Genomic DNA, 15,672 nt, shown 5'->3' with positions numbered 1-15,672 from the left:
GAAGATGGCGGAAGATTCAGAATGTGTTGGCTTCAAAAACTTTTCAGGATCAGAGGTGGAGTTTGACTTCCTGTGAAATTTCTCAATTTTAGAAGAAAGATATTGATTTCAATATAAAATCTAGACTGTAAATATTGATGCTTTTACACACACCATTTTTTATCCAAGGATATTAATGAGCTTTATGTTGAGTCTTAACATTTTGTAAAGGTTTATATGTCTGAGTATATTTGAGGAATGTAGCTCTTGTCCAAAGGGCTTAATTCTGGGTGATTAAAGTCAATGGGAGCTTGGTTGTTGGCCTAAGTGGAAAGGGGACCAGGCCTAAAGTGAATTGCTTATGAGGCAGGGAATGGAACCCAGGAGTCCTGACTCTAACCGCCTGGTGACAATGCCTCTCGATGCTTTGCATGTTGTCTATTAGAGAGGAAAAGATCCACACCCCATACCAACCGATATAGGGTTATCAGCTAAGCCCCTTCATATCTGTTATGTCAAGGGAGCACTTATTACAACCTCTATAGGATGATTGAGAAAACGTGTTTAGAAATTTCTTGCTTTATCCTTAGAACTCCATGAACAAGACCCTCAGCTGCTGTAAATCAACATCGCTCAAGTGACTTAATAGCAATATAAGGATTTGGCCCCATAGCTTTGAGAGAAAGGGCAGCAAGATTCTGCCTGTACTCAGATGAGCAGCCTTATTGAAGTCCATAGCTCAGGACTGGAAGATGGACCCTATGTTTACTAATAGTCTAGACTACTATGGGCTGTGATACCTTGGTCTAATGTTGGTTGTTGGATTTCGTGTGCGGGTGTTGGTGGCCTGTGATGTGTAGGAAGTCAGACTTAGAGTAACCAGATATTCCGATTTTATAGGGACAGTCCCAATATTTTGGGAATTTTTCTTATATAGGCACCTATTATCCCCCATCCCCTGTCCCAATATTTCACTCTTTCTATCTGTTCACCCTAGTCGGACTAGATAATCCGATGGTCCCTTCTGGCCTTAAACTCTGTGAAGACAACAGTTGTGCTGGGCTCAAAGGAGAACTGCATGGTGCCCAATTTCTAAAGATCACATATAATGCATAGGCTTCCAGCATCTCCCAGAACGTGGCTTTGAAATGTTATGAACGAAGATGAGTAGCCTGAATCAGATGGTGAGAATGAAGATGCTCTATTTTTCTGCTCTTTTGTAGATATCAGCCATAATTAAATCACCTTTAGAAGGCGTGACTGGGTGCACTTTTACTTTGCCTTCGTTTGCAAAATGCAATACAGCCTTTGTCTTCCAAATGATGTATTCTCCTAAAACGCACAATGCTATATTCAGCATTAACCCAAGTAGTACATTGCATTGAAGAACTAAGAGTATCAAATCTTCTTGATGAGTTAGAAAAGCACAGACAACAAGCTGGTAACACCAACCCAACGAAACATCATAGAACACGCCTTGAAAACATTTACCGAATGTCAGTTTCATTGTTAACTCTATGTACGGTAATGAAAATAGTACGAAATTTGACAAGTTTTTATCTGCTGTGGATGTCACCAGCATGAATTTGCTACTTGACAGAGACCATCATGGCATTACACATGTGGGATTGCAATTTGTTCTTGGAATGGAACGTTTTGAATGGCACGTTCTGATTCAACAAATGCAGACGCGAGCGGTAAAGCGAGTCTCATTTTTAATCCCCTCACTAGTCAAAATATGCACTTCAAACCATGCCACAGAAACACGTCCACAATATGGGCTGCTACTGCGAATGCATGAGGTATAATGTTGCACGGACACACCAGATAAAAATTACTCCGGAACACCACTGAAAAATAAAAACATGAGTAAGAGTCCATTAAAAATGGATTTCCTCTCTGTATTTGAAGGAATACTTTACAGTGTTCTAAAAGAAACCCTTTAAGACTCATTGAACCCCTTTGGGACTGGTAGCCACCGTGCTTTCCAAGGTTGGTGATGAGATGCACTCTAGGAAATTATTTTTTCCTCATGCCAACGTGTGGCTCCAATCTGTCCCCCTTACTCGTGTAAGTAATCTTACTGAAGTCGTGTGAGCAAGGGCTACCCACGTGACTTGAGAGGTGCTGGATCAGACTCTAGACTGATACTCTGCCTGTGTTTGCAATCCAATCGATTCCTGAATGTTCACGGGGTGGAAAAGTGCTTTCACAAGTGGCTTTAGGCTCACTTCAAATCTGCTGAAGCCTTTGTTCATTTCATTTTAAGACTCAAGAGTCCAACCCCGCAAGCATATTAAGCAGCAGGAAACACTGTAAACAAACATTTTAGTATTCGAGAGCGAGACCATAAATTACACCAAATCAAGAGCCAGGGCTCCTGATTCTGATCTCAGCTACATCAGAAGCAGATCCACTGAAGTCAGTGGAATAGCTCTAGTTTATGCCAGTGGAAATGAGATCAGAATCTGGCCCCCATGTGTCAGATCCTTTGATTTAAATATTGGCCGGGTGCAGAGTAAGACTGTCTCTGTGTTGGACACACATCCTTTTGGTCAAATTATGCCAGGTGCTTTGAAGTATTTCCTCTTACTGTTACTTTTGGCATCCTAAGGGAGTTAGGTATCTAGCTCTCATTGAATTTCAATGGGGTTTGGGTGCCTCACTCACTTAGGCCCTTTTGAAAAATCTCCAGCCTTACTCTGTCAACTACTGATTTTATTTATTTTTTTTTCAATGGTGTGCGTGCCACTAAGTGACTTAAACCTTTTCTGAGAATCCTGCCCACTGGGCAAAGAAGCTCCATCTTTTCAGTCTGAAACATCCTACCCACAAGAACCCAAGAATCCTGAGATTCTTCACTGCAAGTGAGACACTCGTGGGGGGAGGAGTGTTACCTACCAGGCTCGGGCCACATAACTCGGCTTTGTTTTCAACCCTGTAAGGGCTCATTGACAGGTCAGGAAGCTGATGCACAAATAGCTCTGATAGGAGGGAGCTGGCATTGAGAGAAGACCTGTGGGAATCTACAGATATGAAGGAAAAAATATACAGAGGAAGTTAAAGGGATATGGGCTTAGTTTAAGGGCCAGATCCTAGCCTCGTGTAAATCAGCCCAGCTCCAGTGAAGTTAAACTTGCTGAGGATCTGGCCCAATGTCTTTTATTTTATTTTATTTATTTTTTTTAAATGTACTTATCTGTGTTACTTTGCAAGGCCTCATTCCGTAAAGCAGAGTTTCTGGGATTGGATACCTCCAGGGATTGATAATGGAAAACGGAACCTTTCACCTCTAGGCAATGCTGGTCTGTGGACAAGCAGCATTTCAGTCTCTAGAGGGGGAGGTTTGGGGCTTTTTTTCCGAAAGCCACTAAGAGATTTGGGAGCATGCGTTATGCTGAAAGTCAATGGGAGTTGTGCTCCTAAATCACTCAGCTGCTTTTGAAACTCTCCTTCGGCTAGCTCTTTTCATACACATTTAAAAGGTGCTAAGGGCTCTAACTCCTATTAGCGATCAAACGGTTTCAGGACTGAGCTTAATTGACCCAAAAAGTTTTTTTTTTTAATAAACTCAGAAGGGTTCAGTTTGGCACCCTCCATTTATACAACACGCCCCTTTTCTTGCGGATCTTCGGCCTCACTGCTCTCCTGCTGGTGTGAATCAGGAGCAGTTCCATTAAACTCTGCGGAGTAGCCCTGGGGGAAAGGTCGTATGAGAGGAGGGCTGGGCCTGGTGCATTTGCCTGACTCGCATGGACTAGCGTGGTACCTCATTGTGGCCACGTCATGCCTGGATGCTCCAGCACGCTCATTCTCTTCTCTTTATACAACCCAAAGGCCTGGGGACTCCACTCCCTTCTGCTTTGTGGAGCCACTGGTACAGTGGCGATGGGGGTTCGAACATCCTGCCATTCTGACTTTGAACTGGTGCCAGGAACTCCACAAACTGCAGGGCCAATTGTTTTCCAAACGCTTCCTCCTTCCCTTTCCATCTTACTATGTCCCGGCTTTATAGCCAAGCAAACAGTCTCTTCCTGTTCAGCCACCTCTTCCCTTCCATTGCTACCACCTCTAGCTCAATCCAAAGTCCTGGACCCTCAACCTCAAGGCTCTATCTTAATCTCCAAAACGGGAGGATTTCACTTGGAGAAGCCCACTCAGCCACCAATGATCAAGGGTTCTGCTCATTCTCTTAGCCTTCTCCTTCCTTCACACCCCTGACTGGCCATGTGCACTGAACAAACTCTCTGCCAGGTTCCCCCCTACACAGACTCCCAGCTCCAGTTACCACTGTCTTCAGGAACCAGAAGACCTGCCTTAATGAATGATGATGGTCACGGTATATGGGCATTCACCCTGTGGCCTCTGGTCTGGTGACACTAGCAGAAATATTTCTTTACTTTGGGGGAGGGAAGGGAAGAATTCAAGAAAAGGATTTTGCGGGGGTGAGGTTTGTGTGTATGTGGCTTTTTTTGTTTTGTTCTTAAAGGCCTGGACAGTTTTCAGGTAGATAAGTTTTGAGGCCTAAACAAGATTAGCCATGTCCCTTCAAGGAAATTATTCCCTACCACCAACAGCTAATTTTATAAACTGAGCACCAGTTGTGCATTAGGAGGATCTTACAACAGCCAGGCCTCACAATCAGACCAGGCTGGCAATTGTGAACTACAAACAGGCCCCTGTCGATCCAGCCCAAACCCAAGGTTTTGAAGAAGTTAATTTCAGTTTGATTCCTCTTCATAGCTCCAGTGCAAAGTGAAACACAGGCCAATCGGTTGACTTCGTAGCCTAAAAAATTCTCTCTAAAGAAATTTTTGTTTTGTAGAGCCTGTATGCCAGGGTGGGTAGGATATTTATTTTTTTTAAATGTTTTTCTGGACTTAGAGTCCCGTTTGAAAGCATTTCTCGCACATGGCCTGATTGCCTGGTATCCTGGTTTGAAGAGAGAGAGAGAGAGAGAGAGAGAGAGAGAGAGAGTGTGTGTGTGTGTGTGTGTGTGTGTGTAAGCTTCCACTCCAAGCACACTTTACCATTAGTTGGAAAGATGGGGATGTTTGTTCTAGCCAACTGTACAATAGACAATGGTCTTTATTCTGTTTCCTGTAACAGCTGAATTTCATATACATTGAAAATGCTCTTGGGATACTGACCCAAAAGAGAATAACGGCCCCAACAGAGAGTCTCCACTCGTCCTGCTTTCACTGCCTCTGTTCATGCTATTTCTTCATATGGTGGTGGTTCTGCTGTTGCTTCTCTATCCCCCACGGCAGAGAGAACCAACTCCGTCTCAATCTGGGTTGACAAGCAGCCTCTGCGAAAACAGCTGCCGTGATGTGGTTAAAAATAAACAATGGGGTGGGGTGTTTTGGGATTTTTTTTTAAGTAATACCATGCAGAGCCTCATCCGAAACCCATCAGCTTCAACAGGCTTTGGATCGGGCCCTGTCTATGATATTTCCTTTTTATACAAGACTCGAAACCTATTGCAGTCATAACCCTACTCCTCCTGCGAAGTACTGTCCGTGTTTGGTACGGCTTTGAGTGGATGTCGGCAAGGTGTCAGATGGAGCGATGCAGGGGGATGAATGTCTGAAAACGAACTCTGGGCGGGGAGAAACTTTTTAGAGCAACACATGGGGGCTTGTCTGCCTCTTCGCAGTTTGGCTTTGCTGGAGTCCCATCATCAAAATACAGAGAGCTGCTATTTCCCTGTACTGTCCTAGGGAAAACAGGCACAGCAGATGAGCTAGTGCTCCTCACACCCACGCATCTGATCTCCCAAGTGGCTACGCTTCTGGACGGGGAGAAGAATCCCTTGCTTAGAATGCAGCTGGGTGCTATATATATTAGGAGGAGGAAGAGGAAGGCCTATTGCTAGTTTTCCCAATAAGCAGTGATTACAATTGCACCTCGCTGATCTGCACACCTTAAGATTCCTACCCCACCGTGGCATCTTCCCACGCTTCGGAGCAAAGAGTTCAGCACGGAGGATGCTGTACTGAAGTCCCATGTGCCAGAGCAGGGTTTGGACAAGTGTCTTCACTGTGGCGTGCAGCTCCTGACACGAGCGGGTGCTAGTGTAACCAGTGCTGGGGATACTGTGGTGGCACAATCAGTCAACAGCCCCTAGGCCATCCCACTTCCTGCTGCTGGTGGGGTTGAAGGTGTTCTCAGGACTTCCCTGCATTCCTCAATCCCTAGCTGCTATTTACATAGCGGTTTTGCAGCCAGAGCCCTGTGAGTCTGAGTCAGCTGATCCAGGCCAGCCACCGAAGTTTGTTTGCTGTGTAGATGTTCCCTAAGTCCTTTCCAGCCAGCATAATTTATACCATGGGACCCGACTCGTATACAGTCGGGGTGGGAATGTAAAGGTGAGCTTTATGCTATCTTTTCACATCCATTTCCCCGATTGATGCTGTAGGCTCCTCGACCATAAGCTAAAATCTGGGCTTTATTTAATACACTAGTGTTACTAGCAAAAACAACCAAGTATCGTAATGGTCAGTAAATGAACAAAGGATTCTTTGTGAGGCACTCTCCTTCCCTCTGCAATTGCTCGCCTACTTGCTGACAACATTGTCGTCGGCAGCGTGTCTCTCAGACATCACTCCAAATGCGAGAGGTTCCACTTTATCAGCGCGCTAAAGGAATGATTTGCTGCATCTCTCTTTAACCTCGGTGCACTGGATGTCAGTGGGAAAATAACGAACTGATGTAAAATAAAACAGCAGTTGTTACATAAATAACGTTACGGACTCCTTTTTTATTCTAGTATTATAAACCAATACTATAATATGCACTCCTGATAACGTTCAACATACTGTAGAAGAGGGAGAATTGATGTCTGTGAAATGAGGAGTGAATTATGGTGATGCTAGGGTCACTATTAGTCACCCCTAGCTCCCACAGCTATCGACCCGGACACTTTAGTTTTTCTTTTAAACTGAATTGCTTTTTAAAGCCAGGCACAGCTTGTTAGCTGATGCTTCAACGCCTTCCTCTTCGGCATCAGTGGATGATGTTACCCTTTTCTCCTAGTGTAATGAGGGCTAGAGTAAACTGGAAATCCTTTGGTACAGAACATACCTAGTTATAACTAACATTTCACAGAAAAATAGAACATTACTCATTCATTTCTCATGGCTGGACACAGCCTGTGATAAAGTCATTTGAAATAAAACAGCAAGAGCAGCTAAATTGTTACAAATAAAACATTTGGATTGTTTATTAGCTGCTTTGTTTAACATTTCCATTCTGGTTGTTTAATCTTTCATGAGTGTATGGGGTTTTTGTTGTTTTTTTTAAAAGGCTGAAATAAGGTCCACGTGACTTTCTGCCCCCTTCTGCCTTTTCCTGGCTTTGTTCGGTCTCATTATTATATTGCACCTGGTTTGAAGATAATCTTCTGGCTGAAAAGATGTTCCCTTCTACATAATGCACTTTTTAAAAAACACAGATAACATGTAGAACTCTTTATGTCACAAGAAGTTAAAGTACTGCATACATAATAGGGTAGGCCATCCATCCATCCATCCGTTCAGTCCATGATGTTCAGAATATAACTAGTCACTGCATTCTTGATGTGTCTGATTCTTTTAATAAATATTTTACTGGCCAGCTATAGTTTTGTAGCTCTTACGTTGAGATGACTTCTGTTTTCTGTTGGGCAGGGTAAATAACAGCTTTGAAAGAAAGTGTTTGGATTTTTTTTTTTAAGGCAAAGTGGAACACATCTTGCGCACAGATCCCCTTTAAGAACCTTTGAAATCTTCGTGCCCTAAAAATGAAAAGTGCAAAATAGCTAATTAAAGCAGTTTAACAGTCTGAATGCAGCACAGTCTAAATAACAAAGTTTGATATCCTAAAGACAGGAAAAGATCCAAAAATATGCTCAATTATTATCTCTCATTAATGTTGAGTCTCAAATCCTACCCGGGATAATTAGCATGACATGGCTTTCCCTCATCATGTTTATCTCAATCAAGCTGGCTTTGTTAAGGCCTGATATGATTCAGATGATGTTTAGCAACTGGTTGGTCTTGTAAATCTGGCAAAAAATTAGTGTGAACTGATGATGGCAAATGTATGTGAATGATTACAGAGAGGCAAGGCCAGGTTTGTACCCGGTGGAAATGCAGAGTAACATCCGAGCAGGCAGTCCTGATTTGCATCACTGGACTCAGAACAGAATTTGACCCCAAGTATTTGACACCTTTGAAATGATAAAATTATGGGTAGATTTGCCAATGTAGTAAAGGGGGGGGAGAGAAATCCAGTCATCTCTAATGACTGCAAATATTGTCAAAAAAGAAAAGGAATATGTGTGGCACCTTAGAGACTAACAAATTTAATGCAAATATTGTCACTACCCTGTAGAAACTTTACCTGCAACATTTAGTTAAGATTGAAATATTTCAGACATTTAACTAGGACAAAGCAAATAGAAAGCGACATTTTATAGAGGGGAAGTCCTACTGTTTCTTTGAGATACAACACCAAAGAGAGTTTTGGAAATCTATCGCTCTACAAAATGAATGGTCCTGCTTGCCCTTTTTTTTTAAATGCAACCAAAACTCCCATTGAGCCTATGTAGTTACGGTAACATTTTCAAATCCACCTGAGTGACTTAGACTTGTCTACAGGGGGAAGCTATTGAACTTTTTGGGCCTTGTCTACACAGAAAAACACATGCCCCCGAGCGATGCAACTTTCAGCGCTGGAAAGGGGCAGTGTAGACAGTGCACCAGCACTGGCATCTGCACCCCAAGCACTGGTAGCTACTCCCCTCATGGGGGTGGGTTTGTTTTTACAGCTCTCCCAGCACTGGTGCCACAACTATACAGGCATGTTAACGTTGGTAGTGAAGACATACGCTTAGATTATTTTGCAAAGACTATTGCGGAATAGAGCTTGTGTGGACACTTGCTCAGAACTAAGAGTACCTTTGTTCAGATGAGCTTAATCCACTTACAAACTGGATGAATCTAAACTGCACAAAGGTCCTCGTGTGGAATAAACGTGTCCATGCAGAAACTATTCTGCAACAGCTTTTTCCCCATGTAGACAAGCCCAAGTCCTACTGCCTTTCACTACTGTTTAGGCTCCTAAATCACACAGATGCTTGTGAAAATGTTTCTGTAGCGTGTAAATTGCTCTGGTAGTGGGTATGTCCTCTTCCAATCCACTGCAGTCGTGCGGAGCCAGATTTTCAAATGCTCAGCATACACATCGAGGTCAGATTTTTCAAAAGAGCTCAGCTCCCACTCAGACGCCCAAGTAACCATACGATTTTCAAAAGAGATCGGCACCCAGTGTGCCCCAGTGTGCGACTCTTTTAAAAACGTGGGCCTCATTAAATTAATAATGTCCATATTTGGATCTTATGCTGACTAGGATATACAATGGCTACAGGACTGCAACCTCAATGGATAAAATAGGAAGTGCTAATCCATAGGCCCCTTTAGTCCACAATTCTGCAAACTGACTGCTGGAAGTACACCCTGCAACTAACGCAGAGTCCTACTGACTTCACTGGTTCTCTGTCCACCTGCCCCAAATCTCAGTAGGTTCTGCATGCGTCTACTAGTGCAGATCATGTTCCAGAATCAAGGCCATGCGCCAGATTTTTAAAGATATTTAGGCACCTAGGTTGCAATCCACAAAGGGACTTAAATGTTGCAATGCTGAGTGTCATGGCGCTTAACTTTTAGGCACCTAGAAAATCAGAGGAACTACGCTGTGACCCACAAAGCCAAGTTAGATGCTAAGGTTCCCTATACAATGAGTAGGGAGAAACAGGTACCTAAAAATGCAATCCACAAAACCCAGCCTGCCAGGTTCATTTCCCCCTTCCTGCCAGAGGAGGCGAGGATTTGAACAGGGGTCTCCACATCTCTGAGGGCTATAGCCAATGAACTATGGGATATATAGATGTAGGGCTCCCGCAAGCTCCTGAAGCTGTTCCACTGTAGATAGATAAAGAGTGATTGAGCCGGAGCAAGTAGGAAAGATGCTGTAATACAGTGGTTAGGCCCCCTTGGTCCCCAGGAGCAGGAGACTGTAGGTCAAGTCCCCCTGCTCCAAGCAGGCAGGTAAAATTATAGCACTATACTGAGTATGTGGAGAAGCCTGTACTGTATGCAGAAAGAGCAGCCGATGGTTGCAGCCTGGCCCCCAACTTGCAATCCGCACTTCGGCTGTCTCACCAAATTAAGTCCCTCCTGAAAACTGACCCTCTTTCTCCTGTCTCAATTATCATACTACGACAGACATATTTTACTCTTTGCAACACAGGGCACAAATGTTCATGAGACACATTACTGCTTTTCCTCTAAATAATTATACATTTAAATTTGCTTCTAATTAATATTCAAAAAAACCTACTTCATAAAGATAAAGCAATGATTCAAAGGCTTTAGGGCGGGGGGAGCTGAATTACATTTGGCAAATATGCGGTCAGTGTATCAAAGGCAATTTTGCCTTTTTCCAAACCTTTTAGTTTAGGGATTGTTCACATGAATTCTAATGGGTTTTCACCACTCTAGGACTCTACAGTGGCTACACAGAGAAGTAAAACACATTTTCCTGTACTACTCAAACATCCTGTTACCACTACGTTTGCTTATTGCAATCCTAAGTACCCCCAAATGGCCATTATCTAATACACTTATGACAACTATATGGCTGTCAGTTTCAAACATACTTAAATTCATTTGCAGCTGACATTTCCAGATTCATCTATGGGAGAAACCTTGCATTTGTCATTAAAAGGATACTAGGCTTGAATCGCCTCTCAGACCTGTTTCTCACCAGTCAAACTTTAGTGACTTTAACTGAATCGCTCTTGAATTAAACTGGAGTAGCTGAGAGTTAGGCCCCGGAACTAGCTGTGTATGGATCATTCCTCTCACTGGGAAGGGAGGATCAAGCAGCTCTGTGGAGCCTGTCACAGTTCTGGGGTAATTGCACCTTTGACCCCCTCTGCGATCAGCTCTAGGGATGTCCATTCAGGTCTGAGGTGTCTAGCCTTCATTTTTCTATGGGCAGGGACCCACATCCTTTCTCCTATTCCCCAGGGGGTCAGGCCCTCCCAAGGCTGTGTCGCAGGGAGTCAGTCCTGCCCCAAGAGAGGTAAATGCTAGAGGCCGTAGACCTGAACGAGCATTCCTAGAACAGATACCAGTGGCAAGAAGGTCAAAGGTGCAGTTCCCCTGAAATTCGCAAAAAGAAAAGCAGTACTTGTGGCACCTTAGAGACTAACAAATTTATTAGAGCATAAGCTTTCGTGAGCTACAGCTCACTTCATTGTGACCTATGGGGGGATTTTGCATTAATCACCCACCAGTGACTCCAGATTCTGCAGGAAATGCACCTCCCTTCAGTGAACCAGGAGCACATAAATACCTATCATCTGTATTGGTACAAGGGGTATGAATGGGCCTATCTCAAGATAATGATTTTTGAGGTGTTCATACTTTAAACATAAAATACAATATGACCCCCCCCCCCCAAAATAAAAAAAGATAGGGCAACTATATGCAGTATCTGTCACAGCACCTTTCATGCTTTCCTCTGGTAGTGCTGAAGGGGAGGATGGAAACGGGCCAGGCTAGGGGGAGAGGTGGGATTTCTGCAGAACATATAAGTACGCAATTTAAGAACAAGTATGCAACACCCAGCAATTTGGAAGGACAGGTTCATGTGTGTGTGTCTAATTCAAATAATCTCAGCCCTTCCCCGTGCTCTCCATGTTAGGCCAATAATTCACTCTCAGGTGGAAGCTGACTGTGCTCAATTTCAGCTCCGAAGAAATGTTTGTTCTGAAGTTCTAAAGAGCCTGATTAAAAAGGTCGTTGAACAAGACACAGAAATAGGTATAATGAGTCTCCACAAATATCTGTTCTCTATAGAGCTAGGGCCAAAGCCTGAGCCCTGCATGAAGCTAGAGTAAGTACATTTTGCTGAGTGGGCAGTGGGTACCACACGGCAACATCAAAACCAGAGCCCTTTCTTGAAGCAAGGGACTAAAGGGAGGGAGTTTGCCCCCCCCATTCTGCCTCCTCTCCCTTGCAAGCTCTGGCTGGGGACGGGACCACAGCGTACGGTGGTATGGCTCTTCTGGCTTGCACCATAAGCTGCACAAGTGATGCCGCCAAAAGTCCGAGCAGGCCCCTGGCTTGTCTCAGTCAAACTGGGGCCTGAAGTAATCTAGACGTGGGAAGGCACAAAGCTGTCTTAAAGACAGCTGTGCCCCTTCTTCCCCCTGGGTTCTTCTGGAGACTCAACACAGAATCTGACCTGGGAAGCTTTAACCTTGTGATTTCTCCTTTTCCCTCCGCCCCATCCCATCCCAAAGACAGATCCTACCCAACACTAGCATCCCTGCACCTCCTTAATTCAGTGCTTGGATAGCAAGGGCACCTTAATACCATTAGATTAGGTGATTGGCACTTTTAAAATACCATAGATCTGGTTTAGATTTGGTTTGAACAAGTCCCCTTCCTCTGCGCTGGACACTGCTACCTCATTTAATTTCCACAATGAAATGTTCTTCCCACTCAGCAAATACACAGCTAGATGCACCTGCAGAAATAAGAAGATAAACACTCCCCTTCTTGATGCAGGTAACAGCCTCAAACGCCCTCCTCCACGGTCTGTGCACGTGCCGTGACGTTTAACAAAGCTGGGTTCTGGCCGTGGGGAATGAACTGCCAAACTTAAAATGCCTCCAGAAGAATGAGGCAGCTCTGGCTCAAGACCCTGAGCTGATCTCAGCAGCAGCATAGCTAAGAGAAAAAGAGTTTGCTGTGATAGATGGGTCCCAACCCATTTGTCGTAGCTAGGGTTGCCAACTTTCTAATTGCACAAAAAAGAACACCCGGCCCTGCCCCTTCTCCAAGGCCCCGCCCCTGCTTGCTCCATTCCCCCCTCCCTCCGTCGCTCACTCTACCTCACCCTCATTCACTTTCATCAGTCTGGAGCAGGGGATTGGGAGGGGAGTGAGGGCTCCAGCTGGGGGTGCAGGCTCTGGGGTGGGGCTGGGGATGAAGGGTTTGGGGTGCAGGAGGGGGCTCTGGGTGGGGGCTGAGTGGTTCAGAGTGTGGGAGGGGGTTCAGGCTCTGGCTGGGGGTGTGGATTCTGGGAACTCTGGGATCCCGGCTAATGGGAGCTGCAGAGCCGGCCCTTGGGGCAGGAACAGCATGTGGAGCCCCCTTGGCTGCACGTGCATCTAGGGGGCCACTAGAGAGCCTGCCTTAGCCCCGGCCCCCAACTGCGCCGCCGTCCAGACTTTTAACGGCACAAAAAGGGTCCCTTTTCAACCGGGCGTTCCAGTCAGAAACCGGAGGCCTGGCAACCCTAATGACCAGCTAAAAACAGCATCTTGAATTCCACCTGGAATTCAGTGCAGCTCCCGAAACATTGGTGTAACAGGCTCCCGGCATGAAATTCCAAGCAATAAACTGGCTCACTGCATTTGGGGCCAGCTTCAGTTTCCAAGTGCTCCACATAAAGCATATTTCAGTACTCTAAGCTGGTGATGACAAAAGAGTGGATAACGGGAGCAAGGTCTGCATCGGAATGATGCACTGACGAGGCCTGTCAGATATAACAAAGATAAAAAACCTGGGTGTCATCAGCATATGGAACATATCCCAGCTCATGTTCACTCGCTAACCCTCCCACCTATTGCATATACATGTTGAATGAGAGAGGTGAAAAAACAGAACCCCTTGTGGTCTTGGGGTAAAGGAGCACTCTCCCCACCATCCAGAAATGATTCCACCCATCCCTCCTGGGGTCTGCAGAAAGAGAGCCCCGTGGCCTTCGGTATCAAAAGCTGCTTGCCGGGTCATGGTCACTATCTGCGTCCAGTGCCAGGAGGGGCTCACAGCCTAAAACCAAGTGCAGGTTCTGCTCGGAGCCATGACTGACCAGGCTCAGCAAAGTCTGGGGTTTTCAGAAACTGCCATTACAGGGGTTCTCAGGACAAAAATTTTGGTGGCCTCAGAGTGCAGCCACTGACTCTTGCTGGTGATCGCTCTCCTGCTCTTTCCTTAAATACTTATTTAGCTTTAGGAAAAACAAATAAATAGGCACATAAGCACGTCCAAATCACAGTAAGTTATTTACTGCTAGCTAGTAAGTCTGTTGTGAAAAGTGATATTGACAAACACACAAGTATCACTTTCCACAGCCCTGGCAAGCCTGGGTACAAATTAAGCCCTTGGGGAGGGTCAGGGGAGGTGGAAGTGAGGGAATGGGGGAGGCAACGAGGGCTGGAGCTTGAAGCCCAAAGTCCCGCAGCCAGAGGACGGGGGCCCAAGGATGGAGCCCGAAGCTATGTGGCTGGCCCCTGGGGCCTGCTGCCACACAGCCAGCTCCCAGGGCTGTCGCCCGAAGCTCCGCAGCGAGAGCCTGCTGCCCTGCCATAGCTGAAGCCCAAAGCCTGAGCCCCTCTGCCCCTGGGAAGGTGGGGAACTCACTGGCCCTCTGCTCCTACAGCCTTATGCCCCTGGTGACTCCAGAGGGTGGCAGGGCCCAACCCCTGCTGGTGGCCCCAACAACCAACACCAAGGCAGTGCATCCAGGAGCAACAGGGAGGGGGATGGGGAGGAGGTGTCACTTTGCCCTCCCCACCCCATCTCTCTTCTCCTGCAGGGACCAGGGAATCCAGCTGAGCGAATGCGCAATGATCCAAACTGCAGATAGGCAGGAGTAAGGCCAGGGCAAGGAAGGATCTGTCTGTTTTGGTGCCTTCAAATGATACTGCCTTTCTCAGGATTACTCAGATTTAGAACTACGGATGAGCGCAATACTGGCTGGAAAGTTTATTCATATTGAAAGCAGAGAGATAAGATAAAATCCAATGCCTGATTCAGGTCAATCTGAAATGAGATTTGCTTTCATGTACAGGACAGGAGCCAAATTCATCCCATTGACTTCACTTAGACTCATTCAATTAAAACTGAAAAGGGTGAGGGAGGAGATGATTATGAAAGACAGAGGGGATTTTTTTAAAGCAGAATGTTTAGCAATCTGTGACTCGAGGCCTTATTCAAAAAACCTAAAGTTCAAGGACTATGCGTTGGCATACACGACACATATGAGGATGTGTTAAAAAGCATTTCCTTCCATAGCATGTTGTGCATGCACACAAGTCCAAGATAGCTTCCTTTCACACTTTTCAGTACAGATTATATTTCAAAGTGAATTGAGCATTGTTGAGATGTGCCAGCTTGACAGCCCCAGAGATGTGTCCGCTAGTTTCAAGTTAGGGATGGACAAGGTTTGTTTTGTCTCATTGCAAACCCACTCTAGAACTGTGGGTTTGCAAACTTAACTTGAGCTCAAATGCTAGGTTTGAGCTCCAGTTTGGAGAGAGAGTGATAAAAGAAGCGGGGGACAGGGGGAAATTAGGATGAACAATAGATACAGACACTTCAGAAATGAGAGAGAGAAACGGAGCAAAAGTTGGAGGAGGAAAAGCAAACTCAAAGAGACATAGTGGAGGAAATAAGCAGGGAAACCGAGAGAAAAATTCTAATGAAAACAGATACAGTGGGCTAGATCCTCAGCAGGTGTAAACTGGCATGACTCCGCTGGATGTCAAGGGAGCTACTCCAAAGAACAGCGGGAAGGATCTGGTCAAGTGAGCTCAAATCTGCCCTGTTACATCCCTGTCAAGTTGAATGG

The 15,672-nt window shown here is 45.3% G+C and overlaps 1 protein-coding gene across 2 annotated transcripts in view; it reads right to left on the bottom strand.

Moving 5' to 3' along the window:
* Positions 1-2,008: 2,008 nt before the first annotated feature.
* Positions 2,009-15,672, bottom strand: part of LOC119846263 (potassium voltage-gated channel subfamily A member 3-like) — a 30,894-nt gene continuing 17,230 nt past the window's right edge. The window contains exon 2 of one of the 2 annotated variants that reach the window (XM_038379675.2): positions 2,009-7,756. The gene's annotated coding sequence lies outside the window, so the exon portion shown is untranslated. The remainder of the gene's footprint in view (positions 7,757-15,672) is intronic. The other variant, XM_043500381.1, reaches the window with a different exon arrangement.

Source organism: Dermochelys coriacea, chromosome 21 (assembly GCF_009764565.3).
Source record: "Dermochelys coriacea isolate rDerCor1 chromosome 21, rDerCor1.pri.v4, whole genome shotgun sequence".
NCBI classification, from domain to species: Eukaryota; Metazoa; Chordata; order Testudines; family Dermochelyidae; genus Dermochelys; species Dermochelys coriacea.
Note: the sequence above shows the minus strand (reverse complement) of the source record. Positions and strands in the feature narration are given on the sequence as shown.